General features: G+C 39.9%; 1 protein-coding gene across 5 annotated transcripts in view; it reads left to right on the forward strand.

Annotated features, from left to right (window-relative positions):
* LOC139767819 (uncharacterized) overlaps positions 1-23,303 on the forward strand; it is a 189,831-nt gene that overhangs the window by 81,835 nt on the left and 84,693 nt on the right. The window contains exon 1 of one of the 5 annotated variants that reach the window (XM_071697471.1): positions 8,043-8,867. The exons of the other annotated variants lie outside the window; for them this stretch is intronic. The gene's annotated coding sequence lies outside the window, so the exon portion shown is untranslated. Of the gene's footprint in view, positions 1-8,042; positions 8,868-23,303 lie in introns of those variants that run through there. 5 annotated transcript variants of the gene reach the window in all.

Raw genomic sequence — 23,303 nt, forward strand, 5'->3', positions numbered from 1 at the left:
ATGACGAGCGGGCGAGCGAGCGAGCGATGCATTATATGTATTATGTACCGGGCGCGTTGCACGGACCGGATTACACATACGACGTTATTACGCGACGGGCTTGCATCGGAAAAGCTTTCCCGGCTGGGCCTTTGTGCTTTAACACGACACCAAGCTGTTGAAAGAATTGGTTTCACCGCGCGCAGGCGGTGCCGTGGAATATTTTCCAAATATATGGTATCTCGAATACACATTTATTTCCAGTTTAAATCCATCGCGTAAATCTGTTTACTTCGAATGCAAATGCATCGATTATTTTGAAAGGTTGCACATACGCTGAAAATCGTAATCTACAGGAAGAGCGAGAGAGAAAGGATAGAACACATCTCTATAATTTATTCGTAATGTCATATGCAGAAATTCTCGGATATTACGCATACATAGATGCTATCGCATGAAATTGAGATACGTCGTATTGGACGTAAATAATAAAGATGACACTAATTTTAATTGGAAAATAAATTACTCCCGGCAGCTCAGTTGAATATACGAATCGACGAGGTGGTCGAACTGGTTCCGTCATCAATTTCTTATTATAGCGATATAATAAATGACTCGCGTAAAATCTGACATATTTAAATTACCAGAAACGTGATAATTTCTTACTTAAAATAATATTTTTCTGCTATTTGTCATTTTACGTAAGCCGTTTGTATTGTATAAATTTGGATATTCAGTTTGCACATTTACGTCATATGCGATAATATATGATAATGTATAAGTTTTTTTTCTACACGCGATATTACGCTATGCAAATCGAATAGGTAATAAATTTCTCCTTTATAAACATCCTGAGTAAGTATATCTTCATGCAAATCTGCGTTTAGTCAGCGATTATTTAAGTTTACTCAGATTGAATACCGAGCATTTTCGTAATAGCCTAATGGCTGTGTGAAATTTTACGTGAAGAAAAAGTTGCAGGAAACTGATTATTATTATCGCGGTGTACCATCTCGAGTAGTTATGTTTTTTCTCCTGTTACGAGCGATGTAACGACACGCAGATTGATTTCTCTGAAGCAATCATCGATGATCATATAACATTTGCAAAAATCGCGAACCTTGTCAACAGAGCGGCCGATGCAAAAGCGTGGCATTAAACCGTCCCGGGGACTGGTTCATTACATAAAACGTTGTAACCAGACGTTGCTACTTTCCAGCTGAGCTGCGAGATATCATTGCCGCGCGTAATCACGCGCTTCCATTCGGAACCGAGCGACCGCGATCACTGTAGTTAAGCATTCCTTTTGCCGATCGATCGATTGAAAGCTTGCCTGTCATCCTTGCGGAACATCCTTACCTCGGTAGGTGTGCTTGCTACATCGTGACTTTGATATCGACACAAGTATTAAAAGGAATATTGATGACTAAGCTGCTCGAGAGGAAATTAATCGATTTTTCTAAATGTCAGTATTGTTACCGGGTTTAAAAATAATACTTATTAATATCAAGGAATAGTTAAAAATGTTAAACGTGAAAGAGTTACAATCTTAAAAAGTATTTCAATAAGAGATAAAATAAGATAAAAATATATATCTGAAATAGGGAAAACAGAATTAAGTCTTTATTATTTCCAGTAATTAGCGGCATTGATAATTTGCATTTTATACGCGTGTAACATGATAATATATGATTGATACAGATCTGGAACACTCGAAACCACAGAAATATCGAACAAAACATATTATTGTATCGATACCTCCAAGTATTGACACATTGATATTATTGTTGACGTTCGTAGCGGTGCGCAGGTAGGAAATCTCAGCCCGAGTGTCATAATGGTTCGACCGGTGGTCTACTCGATTTCTTTCTTCTCGAGTTGTCACTGGGCGATTTACGAGCGGGTCCTGAGGTGACCCTTCGTCGCAAAAATATCGCGTACACGGCTGGAGATTATCTTTACGAGAGCTGCGGCGGCCTCCTCGTCGTGAAGATATACTTACAGCTGTTCGACTTGTCGCGGTCCTTCAGAAGTGGGAAGAGGCTGAGGAAGGGGAAGGTGCCGAGGGAATGTTTCTCTTGTTCTGACAGGCGTGGAAATGGAATTCACAGCGAAAGTTTGTCTTATTCCGCGCGGACGATAGTTAAGCGACCAAGTTTCGTCCCCGCGCCGGCGTCTCGCGGCGCTTTCAACGCTCGGAAACGGAAGTGACTAACCGAAAGCATTCGCAGATAAAAGAGATGGGGATATCGAAGAATGCGTTTCGTAGAGGAAGCGAGGAGCACCTTTCGTTATCGTGCACCGGGAGATCTGCCGTAACGGAGTCGGTTTGCTTTCGAAACCATCGAAATACGAAACTATCGCTGATATGGAAATGGAAGTCGCGCGCGGTGCCGTTGAGGTTTTATTCGACTGTTTTTCCCTTCACGCAACGTTCGTCTAAGTCCATTTCGGACGATTTGTATTCTACGACGAAATACGCGATAGAATTCTATCGGCGATACGTGGGAGAAATATTTATGGATACGGAGTGGCAAAAGTTGCGCTATCATATGTCCATTTTCTAAAATCAATGTTTCATAAATTGATATCGGAAATAATGATAACGAGGCAACATCCAGTTTTGCGCGTGGGATTCTCAAACAATTTCAACGCAACCGCACTCTTTGCAGAAATGACGATACGGAGAATATCTAGGCGTACGCTTGCTTTGCTAATAAACCGCCGACATTGCATACCACCGGCGTCGGTGTCTCTATTTGAATACACTCGCACACATATATACTTGTATACTCCTGCGGTAGGCCAAGAAGTCGCGATCAAACGTGCAAAAAGCGGATGGTAAATTATACACGAAAAATACACGGGATAATTAACATCGATATCTATACGCTTGGCTTTTTGCGTGCGCATGTGCACGCGCGTGTGTTGCTCATAACAACGTTTTTACGATAGTTTATCTGCATACGGGCGGTAATACGTGAGTAAGTAAGGACTTGGGAATTACAGAGAGAAAGAGAGAGAGAGAAAAAGAGAGACTCGCGATGTCCTTCATTATTCATGCAATGTTGATGGCCGGTATTTCGCATAGCGAGAGCCATTTTAGTAGATCGATTCGCGCACGTGTCTTCTTTCTGCGGCACCACACTCGTCCCCTCTTTCTCTCCCCTCCGGCATTCACCTACATGGTATTCCGGGTTCACCGCACTTCCGTTTGTCTACGGGTTCTTCAATCGAAGTCGATTGCTTCTTGAGAAAAATGTATGAAGACATCTGAATAGCTTCTGAATTGCAAGCGATTAAAGATACTCACATGAGTGAAGTACATTTTTATTACTTTATTGTTTTTTATAATGAAATTATACATATCTATATTCTTTCACATAATACATTAAAGAGTAGAAAAAAAGGCTATAAGATTCGATCGAAGTTATATTGTTGTGCCTTTTTGGCGCTTAATGGGGTTCTTTTTTTTTCGTTCAATGACCTATAAACCGTCTGACGTAAGATGCTTGTGTTCTTACGTCTCGTATGTCTTACATTGTGTTCTTTTATACTAGCAGAAGCAAATCAATCGCCCGTTGCCGGCGAGTTATTCCTCTTTATTAAGTTGATATAGCGCGATAACTACAAGCAAACAGTCCGTAGTCAAGAGTAGATATTACCGGGTTGGCAGATATTATTATCGATACGCGATACGTTATGTCGTGAACTATGTGAACAGCGATAAGCTGGATTGTCGTTGAATGCGAGATACGTCCGTAATGCTTTCTAGATATTGATTTATTGTCGTCGCTCTCTTCCGCTGTTTCAGAAAATAATGGATTCTCAACGTACCTTGTCACGCGAAATACAAATTTTCCTCTTGGCGCTTTTATGTTTGCAAGCTGTCAATGTTGGCAATATATTATATTACGAAAACATGCCACAAAATATTGTTGTATATCGATTAATTATTCAGCATTGAGAAATGTCGATAGAAATGAAATATGTCTTTTGCGTAAAACGTTTTTTATTTTCATTAATGGAGACTGGAAGTTTATCTCTAAACTTGAGCGATCTCAATTTATCTTTTTCGTTTCCGAGAGATACAGAGGGAAAGTTAATTTACGAATAAACGTATGCTACGCGAGACAATATCCGATATGGTGAAATAAATTTCGATGGAAGTCGATTTAATTGCCGTGCGAGATTTCGGAGATTTTGTCGTGGAGTCATTGGCGCGCTCCAAATTTATTCGATGAATACCGAGGGCGAAACGTAACGAAGAAGGGTCTCTCTCGCCCTCGGCATCGATCCACCAGGTGTTCTATATAGGTCTAATGCGTAATTGTCGAGGGTCGGCAGTGAATTCGTGTCAATGCGAAATCTCTCTTTTGTGCTCCTCCTCACTCTGGCCTGAGGCCGATTCATTGGGACGAGACGTTCCATACAGATGCATTATGGTAACCTGCAGCCTTTTAATGTGTTAACGATACTCCATAAGGATGCAGCGCGCGCACTACTAAGTGCAAAGATAAACTTTGCCGGGTTATCGGCGTGAGAACGTTCTCTGAGATTTAAGGAGCGTATATGCGAATTGTTACAAAGGCACCGACACGTTTCGCGCGGAATTGCAAGGAATCGTGGCAAATGTTGAGAAACATAGATATACGTAACAATGTCTAATTAAGCCTGAATGTCTAATTGCAAAGAAATGCATGTGTCTGTAATAATAGTAAATGTACAACTACAGCATTCTAGTATATATGCAGTTATTATATCTTTACATTTATATTACATTTTACAATTATGATATTAATCTATAGTGCAACCATTAAAAATCTTTTAACAAAGCTGTAGAGAATAGCATCTTATTTCTATTTGAAATATTGCATACATTGCGATATTATTTTTGACATTGACGACAGTAGTATAAAAATAAAGATGTTTACCATGGGTACGATAATATGACGTGTTAAATAAAAATTCACGATACATAAGACGTAGCGGAATTTCCAGTGAATAGTGATAAATGCCTCGTTAAAAGTGCAACGTGGCGAGAAGTGAAACACTGTTAGAGAAGTAACCGTCGCCCACGATGAGCGTGCTCATTTTCCGCGAACGTCGCCGTCGAGGAGCTTGCTTTTGCTGGCAGGGCCCGCGAGTCCACATATTTTTCAAGCCTTCGGATACGTGCGCCAACTACGAACTTTCACGTTTCCCCGAGCGGTGTGTTTCCGCGAATATGCATTTCCCTTCTCGTACACGTGCGCGGCGAAGAGGAGGAGAAAGAGCATAAAACTTTTCCGCTCGTTTACGCGCGCGGACGGTCGGAGGTTTTCGCATGCAATTTCTTCACCGTTGCGCCCCGCTCGCGCATATTTTTCCGCACTTTACTCGCGGCGCTTAATGGTCAAATACGCCTTTCGCATTTAAACGCGCGTTGTAGGCCGCAGAATTGTGCGAGGTGGAGGCCGTAAAAGCGAGGAGAGCCTTAAAACGGGTTCGCGTAATTTGATATCCTCGGATGTTATTAAAGCGACCGCGCGCGAGTCTCTATTTTCCATCAATTTTCCATCAATTAATACTAATAGAAACTGGAATGATCCTTCAACTGCATGATAACTTTATGATTATTTAGCTATCGTGTTTTAATGATAATGTTCCTTCTATTTTTATATCACATTTTATTTTATAATTAAAACATAAATTTAAAGGTGGTTAATTGAAGAGAGAAATAAATTGAAAAAATTCTACATATTCTCACTTGGTATTGGTAAAAGTTGACTTTTGTATACGGCTTTATTCTCGGATTACAAGCTATTAGCGTTCCTGACAGCTCCCCTTTGTTTCGCAGACTCGACCTCTATTTAGGTTCAGGTATTGGATATACCTGGTTTTAAAAAGGATCGAAAGGCATGGGGCTTTACCACTGTTCAGTCGTATTTTCAATATGTATTGGGCTATTAAGATAAAAATGTTAATCATATCCGGTAGATAATCGATCGTATAATCCAAGCACAAATAGCTCGAATATTTAATTCCAGATTTATCCTGAATTTCATAGTTCATAATGACAGCGTATGTTCACTTTTAGATACGATTGTCGATCGTGTAATTAGACTGTAATATATTAATTAGTCATGAAGAGATAGACTCGGTATGTTATATATTTTCTATACAGGTATACAAGGATATATTTGGAAATTTCATGGGTCGAAAAGAGAGAAATAGAGACGAAATACTGAATTTCTTGTTCTTTACAATAGACAGTAATTGTACATCTGACATGAGCAAAATGAGAAAAAAACTGACTTTTTCTTTTTCCCAAGAATACGTATTGTACATACATATATATAGCCAATGTCTCTATCTGTCTGTGATTATTATATTTCATATGCTTTTTTTATATTTGTCAATAATTTTCTCGCTAATATTATCTTATTTTCAATCTATGAATAGACCAAATAAGTTTTTAACGTTAAACGAACTATGTGTTCGGCGATACGATTATTGATTCTTGTCTGACTCTTATCTTTTCAACATTCAGTATTTCATATTAGTCGATTATATTGAAAGTCAATGGTCGCATTTAGAGATACCTTACCTTACCGTTAATGCTCCAGGTTATTATTTTACAGAGAATTGCTGTAGCTTCTTCGAATCTCCGACTTTATAAAAGTTGAGACTAGGTAGACGCGTTTAGCGGTAAATGAGCGGCGCGAATGCGAGCTATTATCTCCCGAGGCTGCGCGCAATTTGAATTTCAAAAATGTTGACGAACCTAGTAGCAAGTCCATAAGGGGACTGTATGTCTTTTGGTCGCGAGTCATTTGCGAGCGTGCGCGCCGCCACAGCTTGGCGTCTCAAAAGATCGCGCAATTAGTCGCACCGATGAATAGGCGCTGGTAGAACGATTCCTTTTGAACCTCTCCGTTTTCCTTTCGTTCCTCCCCGAGGCTATTTCTGGCCGGACTCGTGCGAAATTCATCGCCCGAATTCCTGGCACGGAGTCATCGCGAGTTTCACAGTTTTCGGCGAAGACTAATGGATAGACTACGGCGCCGTAAACGCATGCTTTATCGTCCGGCCGCGTCGTATAACATACGAAATGGACACGCGTGTAACGAGCGTGTGTAACGACCGTGCGTGTCCGGTAACGTCTCGAAGACGTAAACGCGATCTCTGCACGTTCAGACTTTCAGAAAAAAAAATCACAAAAATTCGTCTTTATTATTATCGTACACGTTAATACTTTATTCATTAAATTACAAAAACTATAAATATCTAGTAGTCACCAAAATTAACAAAATAAATGAGAATAATAAACGAACGTTATAATAAAAAAATAAAATTTTATTTTTTCCATGTTTTCTTATATTTTTGTTGTAATGATAAGAATGAATTAACTGCGCTGTAGATCGGAATTAACTTAATTTATTCGTAACTGCCTACATGGTTTTTTTACTAAGAATTTTTTAAGGTGTTGATGTTGTAGGATTCAATTAATTTCAAATGGTTGTTTATAGTTTCTTTATTTGAATTTATATTTTTCCAGTATACATATATATAGGTACGTCATATGTAGGTACTTACCGCATGCGACAATTACATGATTTACAATCGTCATTTTTATTTCGATATGATATTTTATACGTACTTGGGAAATATATTCTTTCACGTTGCAATCGTATACTGAATCCAATACTACATGAATCGCAATTGCAACGATGTTATTCTTCTTGAGGAAAATTTATAGTTTCTTTATTTGAATTTATTTTCCCAGTATACATATATGCATGTATATTGTATATCATATGTGATACATTTATCGCACGCGACAATTACATGATTTACAATCGTCATTTTTATTTCGATATGATATTTTACGTGTACGTGGGAAATATATTCTTCCATATTGCAATGCTGAGTTCAATACTACATGAATCGCAATTGTAACGATATTCCCCTTGAGGAAAGAATAATTTTGACAAATGCGACTATCATGCCAACCACGCGCTCCGTTGTGCGCGGAGCAGCGTTACTGGCAGCATCACGAACACACCGAAGACTGGTAGTAGTTTAGCGATGGTGGTGGTGGTAACGGCGATGGCAGCATCGGGCGCGATGGAAGGGGCAGGCACTGGCTCAGTGAACGCCAAACGCTCGAGTCGTTACGACGCGGCGCGCGAGACACAGTTGGAGTGACGCGACGCCGAAAACACTCTCGCGACGCGACGCGACGCGACGCGAAACGATAAAGTGATAAGCGAGGAGACACAGCCCTACGCCGATCCGTTCGTTCGCGGTGACGGTTACGTCGGAGCGTGGATTGCGCGCGTGTGTGCGTCGCCGCGTGCTTCTCTGTCCGTGTTCTCTGCCAAGTTCTTCGGCGACCGTTCGGGCATCCTCGGCCGACGCAGCCGAGCGGCGAGAGTGTTCACATGTGTATTACGTATATATGTGTGTACGTGCGTGACCGCACGTAGCGGTGTAATTGGTGAGAGTGTGTGTACGTGCCGGAGGAGTGTCGTCGTATCCGTCCGTATTTCTTTTTTTTTTTTCCTTACGCGCGAATGAAGTGAGCGAATGTGCCTGTTCCTTCCCTCGCCGGCCAATGTGGATACGTAAATAATAAAGTGCGCTCGGCTTTTGCCGCCTTCGTACGACTCCCCTTCTCTTTCACTACGTGCCTCTTCGTCGCTCCTACCCCGGTACGCCGGCACAGGAGGGACACGTCGGATTACCACACCGCCGTGGGACAAAGGATACACGCACACACACGTACACACGTATACACACATACACGACACCGCACACCAGCGTGTATGTACGTGCAGGCGGCATCGGGACTCAACGGTGGCGGCGCCGGTGCCCCCGCAGGATTATTTATCGACCTGCACAAGGTATTGCGAGTTTGACTTTTGTATGCCGACAACGACTCTTTCGTTGTGCCCCGACACCCGTTAGTGTCGTTAGTAAACCGAAGAGCCTTTAACAGCTGGCAATGAATGACGCCGACCGAGCCCACCCGTAAAAATCATCCCTCTTTCATCACTTGCAGTGTTCTCTTTGTATTTCCGGTACAGGCTTGTCTTTGGGGAAAAGTAAAAAGGAAATTTGTAGTCGATTTCTTTCTTACCGAAATTTCCATTTGCGCCCAAGAATTTATTAAAGCTTTTAGGGCGATTCGAAAGATAGATATCAATCCTTACATATTTTAGTATACGCCAGAACTCCGATAAATTGAATTTGAAATTCAGTTGTTGAAATACGTAATGTTAAAAACTTATAAGCTACATTTGGCCTTTGATCAAATTTTCAGCGAGCAGAGATCAACTCCGATTCACTCCGTGAAGTATATTTTTACTGTGCATATTTTCTGCTACATATATCTCCTCTGTTTGAAATATGCAACTTTTGCTTTAATTTATGTAAATCTAGAAATCTCTTTTAAAATGAATGTATCGTAAACTTTAACTTACTCTAGCTTATCGATAAAATTTTTTTTTATATTTTTGAGTTGCGTGTAGTTTATATTGTACGTGTCACGTTAATAGACCCGACGTGAAATACCAACTTTGCGTCAACTAATTTTAGATGATGCGTAGAAACCCGCATATATTCGTTTAGATAAGTTTTAATGAAATTTTCTCGGTTAGGTAATTAATTATGTAAATTTGATTGGATAAAATCCAGGGAGTGCGAGATGACGCGATAATTCAAAGCTCATATTATGTTACAACGTAATATATCAATATAACAATTTTGATGTTATGCATATTGATACCGAAATAGTGCATCAATAAATGGACGTGTACAGTAAATTATATATTGTACTTTTGTATCAATGATAGATTCATAAAATATTTCGCAGAGATTTAATTAAAGGGATTAAAAATATGTAATCGATAAGAATCCGAGAGATTCTTTATACAGCGATGCGATTTGGATATTTAAATATCTGATTTGATATTTTTCTATAATTCAATCAACTACTTTTACAACTTTCAAACCACTGAATATACTTTATAATTATTGCCATACAGTACAACTATTAATATTATAAAATATTCCACTGCTATTAGCTCAATCGATCGTACTTATTCTACGCAAACGCAACTTGTGACTTGAGCGTTCTCGTACTACTCGTTCGTTACATTTAAGCTGATTATTCTTCGCAAATTTATAGAGGGAGAATAAAAATTTTGACTTCGTTAATAGACGTAGTTTACACGATGTCGAGCCGTCAAATACAAATTGCTCTTTTCCAGCATCTCGCTGGCCGAGCTACTTATTAAAGGGCATTACCGGACTTATCGGAGCATATAATGACGCTACAACGAGGGAGGAGCTTTAAAAAGCAGACGCTTGTAACGCGTGCTGCTCGTTCGACGAGCCGCGTCAGTGATGCGCGATCTTCTTTTTTCTCTCTCTCCCTCTCTTTTTTCTTTTATTTCAAAAGACCACTCTGTGATTTTTCCTTTTAACTTGCTCCAAGGCGACTGCGAATTTCCTTAAATGCATCGATATAACGAGCTTCGTATCATATCTTTTTTTTTTTTTTTTTATAAGAGTCTCGCGTTTGTCATATTTATTGCAATGTGTTAAAGTTTCCATCGAAATGAATCAAAGTAATTTATGACTCGTGTGATTTCTTTATACCATTCATTATTCGCGTGATTTTTTTTCCGTCGAGCTACAATTAAATGTTTCTCCAGAGATCATGTCGTGAGTCACACCGTGTCAATTGCAATAGTGATTGCATATAATGACTTTTGAGATTGCAGATGTATCATTAGCAAGCTACAAAGTTTTCCTCAAAAAGTTATTTAGAATTATTGTTATTTAAATTTGTAGTATAAAACATTATTAGATTAAGAAACTTTATCAGAATATACATATCTATTTATAGCGGCTATTACGCTATACATGCTTGATTATCCGGTACATTGATCAACAGATGTGAACGTTTGTCGGCGCAAAAAATTCCGCGTGGAATCGCGGCTATCGTCCGTAATCGAGCGGTGTAAGTTAACAAACGGAACTAGACCGGCGGAAGTCGAACGCGAAAATTGCCTCTGTTGCCTGGTTTACCTTTCTTTTTTTTATGGTAACGCGTTGATCGTGGGAACGTACGATATCTATGCTAGTCAAACAGGCAGAAGTGTTTTTTAGACTGCTTTTCACCCTTTCGGTTTTTATAACACCTTTTTTTGAAAGAGAACCTTTTTATGCATACCGTGCTTCGCTTTATATAGTATAGTTAATATTTATCTACATTTCTCTCATCAAAATACAAAAAGTTTTCGTGCTTCTCCACGGAGAATGAAATCGGAAGCGAGATGGAATGAATTTCGATGATTTAAACGAGCGTAAGAATAAGACGTCGACGTTGACAGAATTTCCTTTTGCGGCCAGCGTCGACTATTCTTTCCCTTTTTTTCCTTGCTTCGTAAAAGCGCTCGTAATATCGGTACTTGCGTTGACGCGCTTGTAAAAGCCCCTACTGTCTTCTGATGCGAAAATAAAGTAGCCATCTGTAATATTCAGGTTGCTACCTCCGAGCTTTCTCCAAGCGGAGGACAAATCGTCATGTCTCCTTCGCGGCTTATGCGTTTTCTTATGTCAAGCCTGAAAGCGCCGGCGGGACTTTGGTAGCTACGGAGTTTCCTCAGAGCTACTTCCCGTTCGGTTTATGATGACGTAAAAGCTAACCGAAAACGCATTTCGTCGGCCCTGAGTTATTTATAGGGGAGAAAAGGGGTGCATTAGAAACGTGGCGGCACTTTTGAGGGATTTAAGTACCGCGTACCGTAATAGAAAGCTTTCAGCATTTTCTTGCGATATTCTGCACCTTTTCAAAACACGAAGAAAGCAGAAATTTTTATGATGTAAGATAATATCGATTTTTAAAATATAGGCAAAAGGATTATAACTAATGAGAAATAATTTACATGTGCCACGTTGATTTTATTGATCTCTACTGTTAATCATTCCAATTGCGAATATAAAGGTGCATATATAAACCAGAGTTACATACTCTGCAGTCGATTGCAAATTCACAACGAATGTCGATAGAATATATTAATGTAATTTCCTCTTTCTATTTTCTCTTCGTGTTTCAGTCGAGTTTAACAATTCATGTGTTACAATTCTGCGCATAAGTATATAAATTTGTTGAATATTCGAGGTATACTGTGAAGCCGGTTTAGCAGGATAATGCTGCAAATCACAAATCGACACTTTTCCGCGAGTATCGCCCACGCTCTCTCGGCAGATTAACTCGGGGCCGGTACGTATTTCCGCGAGCGGTCGAGATTGCAAGTGTCACGCTAACGTGCGTGCACGCGTGGATGCATGCGTGCGTGCGTGCGTGTGCGCGCACGCCGTCGTTCACGTCTCTCGATTCGAAAATAAAGCACAGTGGGCGAGAGACATGCATGCGCAGCATGCACCGCGGTTTGTCGTGCATCGAAATCTGCATTTCAGGCACTTTTAAAAATGGCCGTGCATGTTGCTTGCAACGGGCAACACACATTTATTTCAGCGGCGTTCCCGAGTGGCGTACGTTTATTATTACAGTCCGGGAAACGCGAGATCCGTGCACGAGTTTGTTGAAAATTCTTAACATACGTAAATGTAATAGATTGCATGTAATCATACGTTATAAGAAGGTTGATTATTATGATTAGTATCAATTGATAACATTATGCCACTTAAGGAGATCTCCAGACATTGTTCGACTTTGGCATTTAATCATGCCATATTTCATCGAAATAATATGCTGGTGTACCGTGTTTAATAATGACCAGAAATTTCTACAGTACTTTTTACAGCGCTTATTGCTCAAGTACGTTAAATTTCACTGGCTTTAAAACACGAAAAAAGAAGTAAACTTCATGTACGAATTATATTCTTTTATCTTTTTTGCATCGCTACTGATCGGGTTTACTACTCTGGAGCTAAAAGGTCCTATTCCATCGCGTCGAGGCAAAACGCGATTTTCAGTGGCCGCGACCAGCTCGGACAAAACCGTAATTCGTGCTTAACGACCTTTTAACGATTTTTCCACGTGTCCGCAAACGAGCAGCCACTGTCGACGCGAACGATAAAAGGCAACGTTATTACTTCAAGCGCGATAAGTCCGCTCAAAAAATGCGTGGAATCTATATTGTCATTCTGTATTCTCGCCGCGCATACAACGCTATACGATTTCGCGTTCAACTCGGCATTGAATAACCGCGTAGCAAAATTAGAAAACGTTAATCGAAATCTAGGAGAAATTCTGTGAATTTCGGTCAAGATCATTTTAACGCGCATGAAATCCTGTCATTACATTTATCTTGCCAGAGTGGGACGCTAATTTAATATCCAGTATAGGGCGCGCAATGACGTAAACCGTAATAATAACGGTAAACGAAAAAGCGTCAGACAAATGGCTGACGTGCCGTCGACGAAAAGTAATAAAAGCATTGTCACGCGCGTCGCGCTGTCGACCACATTGTATAACAAATTACCGTTGTCTCTAATGACAGCCCGCATGGAAAGCTCGTTATTAGGTGGCATAGTGATTTGCGTTTCCTCCTGTACCGGGATTCATACGTATCGCATTCCGTAGCGTATTAAAAAAAAAAGAGAGCGTTGTAGGAAATAGGATTTCTCGAAAAAGAAACAGAAATGCATAATCGATATTAATGTCTCGTTTTAACAGAGATTGTCTTTTTGTAGATTGTCCGCGAGAGTCTTTAGATAAGAACTCAATGCGCAAGTGTCTAAATGAGGGTACCGATACTTCTGAAATACCAAACAGTGGCACAGTTAGTGTCTGTAGCGGCGAACCTGTCACGGTCGGTTTATCGCGTTACACACTTTTACGAGCCCATTTCCGGTGACGGGATTGCCAAATCGCATCGGGATCACGGCTTACAGGACCTCGCGCGAAATATCGACCGGATTAAACAAATCGGCCGACCGTGCATTAACGCCCGGTTTTACTGCGTTGGATATTTATCGCGTTACTGTTGGCTTCCTAGGAAAAGCGCTCGCGGTTGTATGGCGCTCGTCCGCATTGATTTTCGCTCCCGTTTATTTTTCCGTCTCGCTCGGTATTGAGCGAGGACGTTCGACCGGAAGACTTTGATTTCCGTATCGTTACAGATGTGGTATTGAAGTATCTGGATGCATGGATGCGACTGCCCGCTTAATAAAATCGTATGAAATTTTAATATGAATGTTATAAGCATCCAATCTCGATCTAAAACAATATATGCAAAACGCACACGTAATTCAACATCTCAGAAAGGACTCGAGCGCGAAGAAAAGAAAGTAAGACTATTTGTCAAGACAAAACATTCTTTCTTATTGTTTGTGTCGGAAAAATCGGCATACCTGCTTCGTATTTTCACGCGCCCTTACCTGACTTAAAAGCTCGTAAAGATAAGTATAATATGCACTGCTCGTGATACAGAAACTGTCGTAACAAAAACGTCGAACGGAACAGGTATAGAGGAACGATAATAGGATATGCATTGTGGTGACGTTGGCGTCGTTTGTCGACGGAATAATGTCTTTTTAAACGAACGAGATGCCAGGCTTTTGTGCAACCGATAGAAATTTCCTGGGCCGACTGTACCAATTTCTTACGTTCGCTATATAATAGTCGGGAGATATATCGTTATATTGCACGTTATTACCTATCGGCGTCTAATATAGGTATTTACGTGAACTTCTGAGTTCTGATAGCCGAGAGTCTACGCCCACCGTGTCCGATAGAGCAGGAAGAGAAAATAACTAAAGCACATATTATTATAACCTTTCTCTCGTGATCGCAATTAACCCTTTAAATGTTATATCTGCTACGAATTTCGCGTATAAGCGCAATAGACAGTTTTATACAATTACATAAAAAGTAGAAAAAATTGAATTTTCAGAATAACTGGTTTGAAAAATGAAGATAATTATATTTTATTATTACGTATTTTTTTATATAACGTAACGTTTTTCTTTTTTTCCACTTGAGTTAATGAACATCAAATCATAAAAAAACGGAATCCGTGATAAAATTGTTTATTCGATATAGTAATTGCATGATTATTACTCACTTCAGCGTGAAGATAACAAGCATAGATTTATTACTATTCGATTAATCTCTCTATACATATATATTCGATAAATTATCACGTAGGAAATCGGTTTGTTTATGATACTTATATTTTTAAATTTGTTTTAAACGTTTCTTGTAAGAATTATTTCGATAGCCGTATTCGTAAACTGGAGAACTCGTGACGAAGATAATTTTCAAATTAAAAGTCCAAGGTATAAAACATATATTGCAAACGTAAACGATAAAGAGAAAAGATAATATTGCTGAACGTATAGTGACGAAGTATAAACGTGTCTGCGTATTAGAAAAGCGTGAAATGTATGAAAGATACTTTTGTCCTTTGCTCGGTGTATGTTATCTCGATCTGCAGTCTCCGAACATCTCCAACACACTATGATAGATCGCCGGAAATCACAGCGCGAGCAAATTGAATCGCGCAGCAAATAAGGATAAATACAGGAAGCGGTCTTCATAAAGGAGTCATTTTTCTCCCGGACGAAACACGAGTGGGTATACGGATTTACTTTCACGAATTACCGTGCGGTATGCGCATGACTGCAGAAACGGCTTGTTCCGCTGCGAATAGCAGGCCGTAACATCCTTATAAGCACACATGCTCGTTCATCCGTCGAAATAGCTATTCCGTCGCAGTTTCGGTCTTTGCTCGCGGTATCGCTAGCTATTATTAAACACGCGTTTCGCATGTAAATTGCCTTTTTATACGTAATTTATACGATTTGTAAATTGTTTTTTTTTGTAATTATAATAAGTAAATTGATTTCTTTTTATCTTGCTTCACGACAAGTTCTTTACATAATTTTTTTTTTTTAAGAAATCTAATTGACTTTATATCGATGAAAAAATGTTGAATCACGGAAAATTTTGCCATTTACGAAAATAGGTGGACCCACTTTTGTACTGATTGTTGCGTCACTCCTCTTAATCACGATTGTAGAGATAAGCCAGCAAGTGATACAATTCTGAAATTCTGCTTTTACAAGAGATAAAGCTGTGTTTGAGTTTACGTTAGACAATATAGAGTTATTCACAAAGAGATTAGTTACAAATTTAATTTGAGTAATGCAGTACGTAGACTCTGCCATTTATACAAGATCTCTTATTAGGCTGATGTTGAAGTAAACATTTATTCGACAAACTCTGATCCTTTTGCTACGCGTACGAAACCCGTATGGAAATAAGCATTTCTTCCGCACGAGTGGAGAAAGGCGAGAAAGCTAATCTTCAAACAATTCGTGAAACGAGACTTAATATATGCAGCCGATCGGAAGTGGTTCGGTCGCGGGGAAGAAGTTGGGGAACCGAGTTTGGTTCCAGCTCTACCGAGCGAGCTACGAAATTCCTGAGGCAATTTCTGAGGGTGAATCGAACGAGAGTTCGAGAGTGGTGATAGAGAGCGGCAAGGGAGGGGGATTCCTCCCTACGAGTAAAGGAGATAATAGAAGATACCGTTCCCGACCCTCTCTCTTCGCCGCCCCTTCGAAATAGCTATTCTGTCGAATCCTCCGCGCGTATTACCAGCTAACGGTAAATGTCCACATATATCTATGCCCACCGTAATGGATATAGTCGGATGGCGGTAGGTCGTACCTGCGCCAATTAGTGTCAAACTACCGGAATTGGGACTGAACAGGGGGGTTGTCGGTCGTACCCCGGGCCGTTTCGGCGACGATAAATTTTTCGTCAAATCGATTTAATCCGCGCGAGTGGAGGCGGGCTGTCTGATTAAATTATCCGAAGCGGAATGGTCGCGTAATCTCGTCGTATCAATCTTTGTTATTGTATTATCGCGATTTAAGCGAATTAGCGGATTTGCGGGAATCGATGATCGATATTTCATGAGTTTCACAGAACAACCAACGTTCAACGGTCCGCAGCACGTCCGCGTTGATAAATACGACATTCTATGAGACGTTGTAAATATTTTGATCAAGTGCTAATCTGTTTTTTTTTATTAGGAAAAATTATGTGCTATTTTTTAAACGATTTTAACATTCGATTCTAGTAACGCTCTCTCAATAGGCAGACGAAAGTCTACTTTGCTGGTGCGATACGCGATTTACCAGTAAATCCATTAAAGACGAGATATGCGCATAATTTATTTCCCGGCGCGCGTATTACACGCGTAATTGCGGTGCACTGAATGCATAGAGCAACGCGACCGCGGCTGTCAATCACGGCGTCGCGCGCAAAAACTTGTAGCTTCGCTGAAATGAAAACGCGACGACACGTTTGGCTGCGAGCGTAGTGTGCGTACACACGACGGGTATCGGTGTTGGACATCCACGTGTAACGGCTTTATACATCCACCGAGATAAACTATGTAAACTATGTTTTTGCGTGTGCTCCGTGCAGACATAATCAATCCAGATAACGCTTGCAACACGTATCACCTTTCCGATCTCTGTCTTGTTTCCAGCGTGAACTTACATCCGGAGAAATGAGAAGATTCAATTTACGTTCTTTTTCTATATACCACAATATTTACTAATTTATTTAATGAATCGGTCGATCAAAGTTAAGGTTGCGAGAACCTCAACCTTTTAATGGAGAGCGTTAACGTGTCGTTTGCTGAAATATATTCGCGATTAAATGAGACTAATAAGGCTTTTTTTCTATTTCCGTTTGAAACCGGTTTACGCGTTATTTTTTCACTCTGCAGGAAAGCCGCGTGAATGTAGCTTAACAGCGAATTCGGCTTATTGGGGAGATAACGCCGGTTATGGTCTCTACAATTTAACGCGGTCCGTTTTGATGCGCCACATTTCGGGCCGACGTTCGCGCACATATGTACAATAGTTATTAACGATAACGCGCATTCGATGCGATAATGCACGTCGCGATTTATCGGCGAGACTTAAAAAAGTCGATGATCGATCACACTTTGTCGAAAGTGCGAGATCGTATCGCGCCGTCGCGTCGCGTCGGCCGTTATTATTTCTCTTCACGTGGACACGTTGCGCGAGAGATATCGAATTACGCAATGCGTTTCAACTTATGCATAATGTTTATATTTGTAGACCGTGGCGTGATTTATCGACCAGTCTTAATTAAGCCGCCCCTTTCGCTCTTTTATTAGTCGTAATTTAACGTTGCACGTAAAGCGATGCACTGATTCAATTACCGCGTTGTCAATTCTGATCATTTATATCAATAATAAAATAACGAATGTATTAAAAGATATTTTCGTTCCTACGAACAAATATAATTATATAAAATATTAAATACCGAATACCCTTTTATTTTTTAGCTAAATCTTTAATATTTGTCAATGTAAGCGATAATAGACTAATTAATAATAGACTAAATAAAGTGTGATATTTTTTTCGAGCTGTGGTCTCTCTACGCTCACACTGAAACGAGAGTTTCGATGTTAATGGTGCGCTTTTTAACGCGAAAATTTAATGAGGACGCGGCAGCGCGCTTTGAGCCATTGAGTTCTGCCGTAATGAGGACAAATATTTATACAGTATTTTATTATTAATTAAACCGTTAACGCGGGCGCGCGCTAGAGAGGTTCGATCGTTGACCGTCTATATTTAACGGGAGATCTAAATTACAGTTTATATCGGGGAAAGGACGAAGTTACGTCCATGTGACTTCTGTATAACATTTTATAAGTAAATGATACTCGATAATTATAACGCCCTGCCCTTCTCTCGCTTTTAAAGCGAAGTTTTTATTCAAAGAACAACTTTGTGTGCAACTTTATTTATAATTAGTTCTTTGTTAACGTGTGAAATATTCCTGTATTAAAAGTGGCTACTGTATTAAAGCGAATGTTGATATACCGCATATATCAGCGGATATATTATCTTCCACCTGCACGCTCACGCTCGATTGTGCACGATATGTTCACGTTACACGAGACTGTTTACGTCAATCGAGCGTAATATGCGCGGATAAAGGCTAATATTCCCGAAAAAACGCAAATCAGCGTCAGCTTTATTCGTATGGCGAGATTGGCGAGTAGAGCGGCAAGAGAAACGGGGGAGGGCTTATCGAATTTCTCGGTCGTCGCATAAAAGTGTTTCGCGAAGTCGCTCGCACAGTTATCAGCCTAACTTTCGCGATGAAGTCCATGATCGTCCAGTCCCAGCTATCATGAATCGTAATGTCGTCGACGCGTTTATACGTCGTGTAAGTTTATCGCGTGCCGCTCACGATATCTACGATAACATCGTGAAAAGTTGCTCGTGCTACCGTCGTGAGTTTACGTGCTCGAGAAACACGTCAGAAGAGCATCGACACGATCATGGAACAACTGATCCGCAGTCACCTAGAAAGGAAAGTCTTTATAATTAAACTACTTCGTATTCGATTGAAACTATTATTTGTTATAAACGAGTAAATGACACTTAAACGTGTAAAGTGGAACACGTTGAAGAGAAGGTATAGAGATTTGAAACGTGTTAAAGAGGGGCGATAAAAGATACCTCTTTGTATGTGTTCCAAGTACTTCAGATTGTCTCTTGTAGGTATATCTAGATTGTCGTGTTTGGAAATTCAGATATCTTTAGCAGACCAAGCTGTATTTACACGTAGATATCTGTGTTGATTTAGATGTTATATAGAGATAGAGCCTTCAAGTTTGGATCACTGAAATCAATTATCTTATACCATTATCGTTTCGTGCATCCTTTGGATGGTAGTTACGGACAATTAGGCTAGAATAGGCTCTCCTCTATCTCTTAATGGCCGGGATCTCCTCTCTCTTGTCCGACCCCTCGCGCAGGTAGAGAAGAACCGCTTCCACGAGAGCATTTAGATTCCTCGTTAATATCTCCGCCACGTAGTACGCTCGGCTTATCCATTATAGCACTCGTATCGAACGATTATGGAAGCCTGATCGAGTCGTTCCATCAATCACTTCTCAATCTCCTTTCATATATTTGCCTCTATCAGCCAGCCGGCACGGTAGCGGCTTGTGTCCCAAGCGGAATTACGAACAGGCTATTAGCGTGTACTTTCGCACGTAGCTATTGCGGATAATGACGATAGTGACTGTTGAATCAATAATACATTCTTCTTTTTATAGCGCGACGGTATAACCGCTAATTTTGTTAATATAATATAATTAGGAGATCGCGCGCACGTCAATACGCAAGGCCAGACTTCACTTATACTTAGCGCTAAACACGCGAGACTGGGGGATCTAGAAAAGGTCTAAAAAGTCAACCTTATAACCGTATAGATATACTGAGATTATAAATCTTTGCTGCGGGGGAAAAGATGTGAAATTAGCTCCTTTGACAGACTTTCTTTCGTGGAATTTCGCGCGCGTTTAAACACTTTAAAAGAAATAGATATAAGACATAGAGTGCAGCTTTAATGAGATGGAACGTGGCGTCGTTAAACGATCATCGGCGTAATTCCGTTAATCTCGGCATAAGGACGGCAAAAAGCTAATAGCGACGATTAGGCTTGTAAAACGGCCCGCGTTTGCCCGTAGTAATCGCGGGCACGCGGGCTCAATTTGTTTATTCGTTCGCGCTAATTGCACGGTGTCGCTTGGCAATTTGTAACGGGTGAAATAATGTTCGAAGAGAAAGGGAGAGAGAGATTGCCGACGACTTTGTCAGTCGTCCGGTTTGTTTCCGCGTTACGGTCACAATTAGGTAAATAGCCAGGCATTCTCGGCTATGCGAGAGAATGGGAGAAACGATAAATTACGAGCGACTCGTAAATCGCCGACGAGTCGGGGGACTTTCAACTGTCGTATTAAGAAGTCAAGTGTGCTTGAAGCGAACAGTTGAATGAGAGTGACAGAGACGGAAAGAAAAGAAAAACGGAGAAAGAGAGATGAGAGACAAGAGAAAGGCATAGTCATTGAAGCGTCTTCTGCGGTCGTCGCTCTCCCGCATGGATCCATGAATGATAGAAAAAATAGACACCATAATCATCACCCGCCCGCATCTTGCCTCGGCTAATCAACCGGTTGTTATAAAGATCGTTTCAGGCGACGCGGGAGATAGTTGTCCACTTCATCACTTTATTTCGTCTCAAATGGCAAGTCCCTTTTGTTCAGAGATTCCGAAATATGTGATATATACAAAGGACTGGAATTTTGCATTGACGTTTTATATGCGAGGTTCTCTGATCATAAGAATATCGAAGATTTAATGGTTTTTGGATTATAAGCAGTTAAAGCAGCTTTCTTTTTTTAGCAGAACTTAATCGAATTTTAATTTGAATGATTTAATACTTAATATGATATTTAATATACTTTAATTTGTATAAATAAAAATATATAAAATATATTTTTAATATTGAACATTTATTGCATCATGTGGATGAACATTTAAGAGATGCTCTATATTTCTTTGAAGAATAGTATATAATGTTTCAAGAGAACGTTGATATCGAGAAACTTGTATACATGAATGTTGTGTCTCTTTAATTTCTACGACACGGACAGATTATATTTTAATCTTTTCAAGTATAAGATTACTTCTTGGAATAGCCTAACTACTTTGTTGGGACTTCTGTGGCCACTTTCGCTTCGTAATGATCGCTGTCTTGTGGAAAGTCGGAAGACACGACGCGTTAGAGTCAGTCAATCGCGAGAATATCAGTTGAATTATGACTCGCGATATTGCCTATAAATCGTCGTATTAATTGGATTCAATGCTTAATATTTTCTTGTTTTAAATGTATTTGCAGCATCGTTTAAAATCCGAGTCAGTTAAATTAGATCAATTAAATAATACGAACGAGGCCAATTGAAATTATTAACAACTTCTAATTGTTTTAGTACATTATAAAAACTCTTCGTACAGATAAACTTTTTATATCAAATATTCTCACAATATAAAATGCGATATAAAGTATAAGACGAAGATCTCGGAAAGTTGATATCTGTAAATTGATACATGTAGTAAGAAAGTCGATGCAACGATTATTTTGCGCTAAAATTAGCGAAGTGGCCGTGCTCACGAATGACATAATTGCATCCATCTGCTCGACACAGTGTCATACAGCACTGTAACGGGTGAGCCCCCGAGTAGCGATTAGTTGGGTAACTATTTGCGCGAGACTTTCGAGAGAAGAGCGATACGAGGCGTGCGAACAAACAGGTGTGCATACACGCGTGTGTGAGGAAATTGTGTATGTACACGTCCGCTTATCCCCGTAATTGGGAGCGATAATTATGAATTAGTCGAATAACGCGCTTCTTGTACACAGGATACCCCGCTCCTGTCCCATCTTTCGAAGGTTGTTTCGCAATACTTTCTTCAACGAAATGCAATTGGAAACTATTATCTTTTGCGATATATCTTGTTTTTCAATTATTCTAAAATACGTACGTAATAACACGTGTGCCTCTTTTGATCTGACTGTTGTTATTTTTGCTCAGAAGTTTCTCTCTCTCTCTGCTAACGACTGTGTCATCTTGTCAAACTGCAATAGAGTGCGCGATGTTTGCTACACCATGTATACGTGCGATGGATTCTATGCTTGATACGGCTCATGGACAGTAGGCGTTTCCAGCGTCATTATAAATCAGAGTTAAACACGCTAATTATATCGGTCCGTGGTCGCCATCAGTGGGAGGAGGGGGCAGAGGGGGGCCACAAGGGTTCTCAATCGGCGGCGAACTCGTGCCGCTTTCGGCTTTTCTAATTAACGTGTCATAACGAGCGTAAAACCGGGTTACGACCTTATAACCGTCGATAATTCCGATGATTGTTCGCGCTTGTATGCGTCCGTCGACTAGATATTTGTAGTTAATAGCTCGTTACTGTCGTCTAGTGAAATTATCGCGAAAGATTGTAGGAATGTGTAGGAATGTGATTTATCTAGATGTATTTAACATCCGATTCTTTTTCAATATTTAAATCGAAAATGAGATCACATATGTTTCCAGAGTGTACAACTTCAAATTATGATTTTGCCGAATAATAATCCCAGGCGTCTTTAACGATACGGAGGAAATATCAAATGTTTTTTTAAGGAACTTACATATTATTTAGTTCTTCGATTAAACGTAGAAAAATTGGAAACAAAAAGGAACAAGATTAGAAACCAGGCCAAGTAGATTTACCTTTACACAGTAAAAAATTTTGTGTCAATGGAAGTCCACTCTCAATTTTGTGTTAAAATAACTCATACGTCGTGTTATTTTTGACATTTAGAAATGTTATAAATGTCGATATAACATTTCTAAATGTCAAAACTAACACGATGAATGAGTTATTTTAACACAAAATTGAGAGTG

Source organism: Temnothorax nylanderi, unplaced genomic scaffold (genome assembly GCF_030848795.1).
Source record: "Temnothorax nylanderi isolate EJ_2023f unplaced genomic scaffold, tnyl_v1.0 TNYL_tig0012_pilon, whole genome shotgun sequence".
NCBI classification, from domain to species: domain Eukaryota; kingdom Metazoa; phylum Arthropoda; class Insecta; order Hymenoptera; family Formicidae; genus Temnothorax; species Temnothorax nylanderi.